Source organism: Triticum dicoccoides, chromosome 3A (genome assembly GCF_002162155.2).
Source record: "Triticum dicoccoides isolate Atlit2015 ecotype Zavitan chromosome 3A, WEW_v2.0, whole genome shotgun sequence".
Classification (NCBI taxonomy): Eukaryota; Viridiplantae; Streptophyta; class Magnoliopsida; order Poales; family Poaceae; genus Triticum; species Triticum dicoccoides.
In genome coordinates this window covers 13,733,611-13,739,196 of record NC_041384.1, presented here as the reverse complement: position 1 = coordinate 13,739,196, position 5,586 = coordinate 13,733,611, and positions in this window count along the sequence as shown.

Genomic DNA, 5,586 nt, shown 5'->3' with positions numbered 1-5,586 from the left:
GGGAGTTCCGGAGTATCGCCATAACTTGTATAACGGATGCTTTTCGAAGGTTGAGGTAGATGGTTTCCGAAGTTTTCTTGGTTATGTGTTGAAGGATGGATACAGCTGGATGTAGGATTTGCTAATTTGGGTGAGATATTGTGCTTCCCCTGTATCCCCAACACCTGATTGCATAACCGGAAAGGTTCGGGAGTTTCATAGGTGGGAATTCTAGTAGCTCTAGTTCTTCTTCCACGGATATTGGTTTGAGATTGGGATTTCTTACCGATTATTCGTTCTTGATCCGTACCTTGTTGATTTATTTCTCTACCTTAATTCTTCGTGGCTTCGCAATTTATGGATATGTGACCATTTGAAGAGAAATGCATTCGTTCATTTTGTTCGGATGTGAAGACTATATGTTGCAATTTTCATTCCGTTGGATTCAGCTTCTATATTGTTGTCTATCAATGTGCTAATGGTGGTCGACCTGTTCAGGATGGCTCCTCCAACGCGCACGACTCCGAATCCTGATCCGCCACCACCTCCGCCTCCTCCGGAAGCATGGCAAGCTGTGATGGCCGCTACTAATGCAAACACACAGTTGATCATGCAAATTCTCCAAGAGCGCAATCAAGGCAGTCAAGGGAATCAAGGCCATAATCAGCACCACTTTGCTACTCTGAACCAGTTCCTCGCAAATGGCCCAAAGACGTTCAGCGGTTGTGTTGAGGCTACCGATGCTGACGATTGGCTAGTGGATCTGGGCAAGCATTTTGAATGCAGCAACGTCAGGCCTGAAGATTTCGTCAAGTTCGCTTCTTTCCAGCTCAAAGATCAGGCTGCAGAGTGGTTCCAGCAGTACAAGGATTCCAGAGGTGGACGTGTTATCACTTGGGACGATTTCCGTCAAGATTTCCGCGCTCATCACATCCCTTAAAGTGTGGTTGAGAGTAAGCGTCAGGAATTCCGCAATCTGAAGCAAGGCTCTTTGTATGTCTATGACTACAACAAGTTGTTCCAGAAGCTCGCCCGTTTTGCCAAGCAGGATGTTCCTGATGAGAAGAGCATGATCTATCAGTTCAGGGGTGGTCTTCGTGAGGAAATTCAGCTCGCTCTTGTCCTCTTTGAGCCGTTGAGATACGATGAGTTCTACAACATGGCACTGAAGCAAGAGGATGCTCAGATGAGGTGTGATGCTTCCAGGAAGCGTGCCAGAGATGTTACTCCTTCTTCCTCTACTCAAGTGGTCAAGCAGCAGAAGTATTGGCTTCCTCCTCCTCCGTTCCGTCAGCCGTATCAGCAGAAGAGCAAAGGTGGCAGTGGTTTCTCCCACCCACCCAACCCAGGCTTTCAGAACAAGGCTTCGTCTCAAGCTCCAAGACCGAGTGCTCCGTATCACCGTCCGCTTTCAGAGGTCACGTGCAACAAGTGCCAACAGAAGGGTCACTATGCCAACAAGTGTACCAACCAGAGGCGTCTTCCTCCTCCTCCTCCTGTCAGATCGGCAAGTACAGCTGTGGTCAAGCACAATCCCAAGCATGCCAAGGTCAATATGGTGAATGCAGCTCAGGCAGAGGATTCTTCAGATGTGATCATGGGTAACCTTCCTGTTAATGATATTCCTGCAAAAGTTCTTTTTGACACTGGTGCATCGCATTGTTTCATCTCGAGACCTTTTGCTTCCAAGCATGATTTTGTTACTCAAATGTTGCCGAGACCGTTGTCTATTGACTCTCCGGCCAGCCTCTTGACATCTCGAGTGTGTGTTCCGGATGTTACAATCACTTTGGGCGACTGCAAGTTTCTCTCTTCTCCGGTGGTTCTTGGCAATTCTAACATTGATCTTATTCTTGGGATGGACTGGCTCTCTAAGCATAAAGCTCAGCTTGATTGTGCAGCCAGGCAGATTCAACTGACTCATTCGTCTGAGGATGTAATTATCTTTGCTGCTCGGGATAATACCATCCGGTTGTTTTCTCTCAATGAGAAGGGTGAATTGGATGCTATTTCGCAGATTCCGGTTGTTTGTGAGTATCAAGACGTTTTTCCCGAAGAACTTCCAGGGATGCCTCCAAACCGGCCGGTTGAATTCGTTATTGAACTTGAGCCCGGTACGGAACCTGTGTGCAAACGTCCCTACAAGCTCGGCCCCGAAGAGTTGAAGGAGTTGAAGAAACAACTCGATGAGCAAGAAAGATTGGGTCTCATTCGGCCTAGTACTTCTCCGTGGGGTTGTGGTGTTCTTTTTGTGAAGAAGAAGGATGGATCGAGTCGACTTTGTGTTGATTACCGTCCAGCTAACAAGAAGACCATCAAGAACAAATACCCACTTCCCAACATCAATGAGCTGTTCGAACAACTCAAGGGTGCTCAAGTATTCTCCAAGCTTGATCTCCGTATGGGTTATCATCAGATTCATATTCGTGAGCAAGATATTCCCAAGACGGCGTTTAGGACAAGCTTTGGTTCATATGAATACACCGTCATGTCTTTTGGCCTCGCCAACGCTCCTCCGACGTTCTCTCGCATGATGAACTTCATCTTCAACCCCTACATCAATGAATTCGTTTTGGTCTATCTCGACGACATTCTGGTTTTCTCGAAGAACAAGGAAGATCATGCCAAGCACTTGCGTTTGGTTCTTGACAAGCTCAGGGAACATCAGTTCTACGCCAAGTTCTCCAAGTGTGAATTTTGGCTCGATGAGGTTCTTTATCTTGGTCATATCATCTCTGCCAAGGGCATTTCCGTGAATCCTGAGAAGGTGTCTGCAATTGTGAATTGGGAACCTCCTCAGAACGTGAAGCAACTCCGCAGTTTCCTCGGTCTCGCAAGCTATTGCAGAAGATTCGTTGAAAACTTTTCTAAGATCGCCAAGCCTCTCTCAAATCTTCTTCAGAAGCACGTCAAGTACGTTTGGTCTCCGGAGTGTGATATTGCTTTCAACACTTTGAAAGAGAAATTGATCACTGCTCCAGTTCTGACTCCGCCTGATGAAACCAAGCCGTACGAGGTCTTTTGTGATGCCTCTCTCCAAGGTCTCGGTGCTGTACTGATGCAAGAGAAGAAAGTTGTTGCTTATACCTCTCGCCAGTTGAAACCTAATGAGAAGAACTACCCCACTCATGATCTCGAGTTGGCGGCAGTTGTGCACGCTTTGTTGACTTGGAGACATCTTCTATTGGGAAGGAAAGTGGATATTTTCACTGATCACAAGAGTCTCAAGTACATCTTCACTCAGCCTAATCTCAACCTCAGGCAGACTCGATGGGTCGAAATGATTCAAGAGTACAATCCGAGTATCGAGTATACTCCAGGCAAGGCTAATGTGATTGCTGACGCTTTGAGCAGAAAAGCATATTGCAACAGTCTGATTTTCAAGCCTTATCAACCCGAGCTTTGTGAAGCTTTCCGCAAACTTAATCTGCAAGTTGTTCCTCAAGGTTTCCTCGCCAACCTTCAAGTCTCTCCTATCTTAGAAGACCAGATTCGCCAAGCCCAACTTCTTGATGCTATGGTGAAGAAGGTGAAGATTGGTATTGCAAAGAGTCAGTCCAAGTACAAGTGCTACCGACTTGATGACGAGGACACTCTCTTCTTCGAGGATCGAATTGTTGTGCCCAAAGGTGAACTTCGTAAGGTGATCATGAACGAGGCTCACAACTCTCTCCTCTCCATCCACCCTGGTAGTACGAAGATGTATCAGGATCTCAAGCAAGCTTATTGGTGGACTCGAATGAAGCGCGAGATCGCTCAATTCGTGAATGAATGTGATGTCTGCAGAAGAGTGAAGGCAGAACACCAAAGGCCAGCAGGTCTCCTCCAACCTCTTGCCATTCCAGAATGGAAGTTTGACCACATTGAAATGGACTTCGTGACTGGGTTTCCAAAGTCCAAGCGTGGGAATGATGCTATATTCGTCGTCATCGACAAGCTCACCAAAGTGGCTCATTTTCTGCCTATCAAAGAGTCGATCACTGCAGCTCAATTGGCGGAACTCTATACCTCTCGCATTGTCTCTCTGCACGGTATTCCTCAAGTGATATCTTCAGACCGTGGCAGCATCTTTACCTCCAAGTTTTGGGATTCTTTTCAGAAGGCCATGGGCACCAACATCCGCTTCAGCACAGCTTTCCATCCTCAAACGAGCGGTCAAGTCGAGCGTGTCAACCAAATTCTTGAAGATATGCTCAGGGCTTGTGTGATCTCCTTCGGCATGAAGTGGGAGGATTGTCTTCCTTATGCTGAATTCTCATACAACAACAGCTTTCAAGCAAGTTCGGGCAAGGCCCCCTTTGAAATTCTGTATGGCAGGAAGTGCCGTACCCCTCTCATCTGGTCTGAAACCGGTGAACGTCAGCTGCTGGGCAATGACTTAATCACAGAAGCAGAAGATATGTGCAAAGTCATTCGTGATAACCTCAAAGCAGCTCAGTCCCGCCAGAAGAGCTACTATGATAGTAAGCACCGTGATCTGGCTTTCGAGATCGGAGATCACGTTTACCTCCGCGTCTCTCCTATGAAAGGTACTCGTCGCTTCGGTATCAAAGGGAAGCTTGCCCCTAGATACGTGGGACCTTTCAAGATTGTCAGCAAGAGAGGCGACCTCGCCTATCAACTCGAGCTTCCTTTAAACTTTGCAAATGTTCATGATGTGTTCCATGTCTCTCAGCTTCGAAAGTGCTTCAAGACTCCTGACCGCACCGTCAACTTCGAGGACATTGAGCTCCAAGAAGATCTCTCCTACCGTGAGCACCCAGTTGCTATTCTTCAAGAGACTGAACGCAAGACTCGCAACAAGTCAATCAAATTTCTCAAAGTTAAGTGGTCTCACCATTCCGACCGTGAAGCCACATGGGAACGAGAGGATCACCTCTGTTATGAGTACCCGGAGTTCTTTCAGTCCTAGATCTCGGGACGAGATCTTTTCATAGTGGTGGAGTGTTGTAACGCCCCAGATGTAACTTTCCATATTTGTATCCAACTCTTGCCGTCTCCGGCGCTAAGTTATATTTATTTCTCGGGTTCGGGTCTTGTCTCCGTGTGTTGTTTTCGTTTTCATGCATCTCATACCTTGTCATCTCGTGCATTGCATTTGCATACATGTTCATCTCATGCATTCGAGCATTTTCCCCGTTGTCCGTTTTGCATTCCGGCGCTTCGTTCTCCTCCGGTGGTCATTTCTAGTCTTCTTTCGTGTGTGGGGTTTAAACATTTCCGGATTGGACCGAGACTTGCCAAGCGGCCTTGGTTTACTACCGGTAGACCGCCTGTCAAGTTTCGTACCATTTGGACTTCGTTTGATACTCCAACGGTTAAACGAGGGACCGGAAAGGCCTCGTGTGTGTTGCAGCCCAACACCCCCCAAATTTGGCCCAAAACCCACCAAACTCTGCTCCATGTCCTAGAGCGTTTGATCACGATCGTGTGGGCGAAAACCGCACCTCATTTGGACTCTCCTAGCTCCACTTATGCCTATTTATACCCCCTCCATTCGGATCTCTTCTTCCCCCGTCCGAAACCCTAGTTAAAAAAAAAACAGATCCATCTTCCCCCGCGCCGGGCCGGACGTGTCCGCCCGCGCCGGACGTTGTCCGCCCCGCC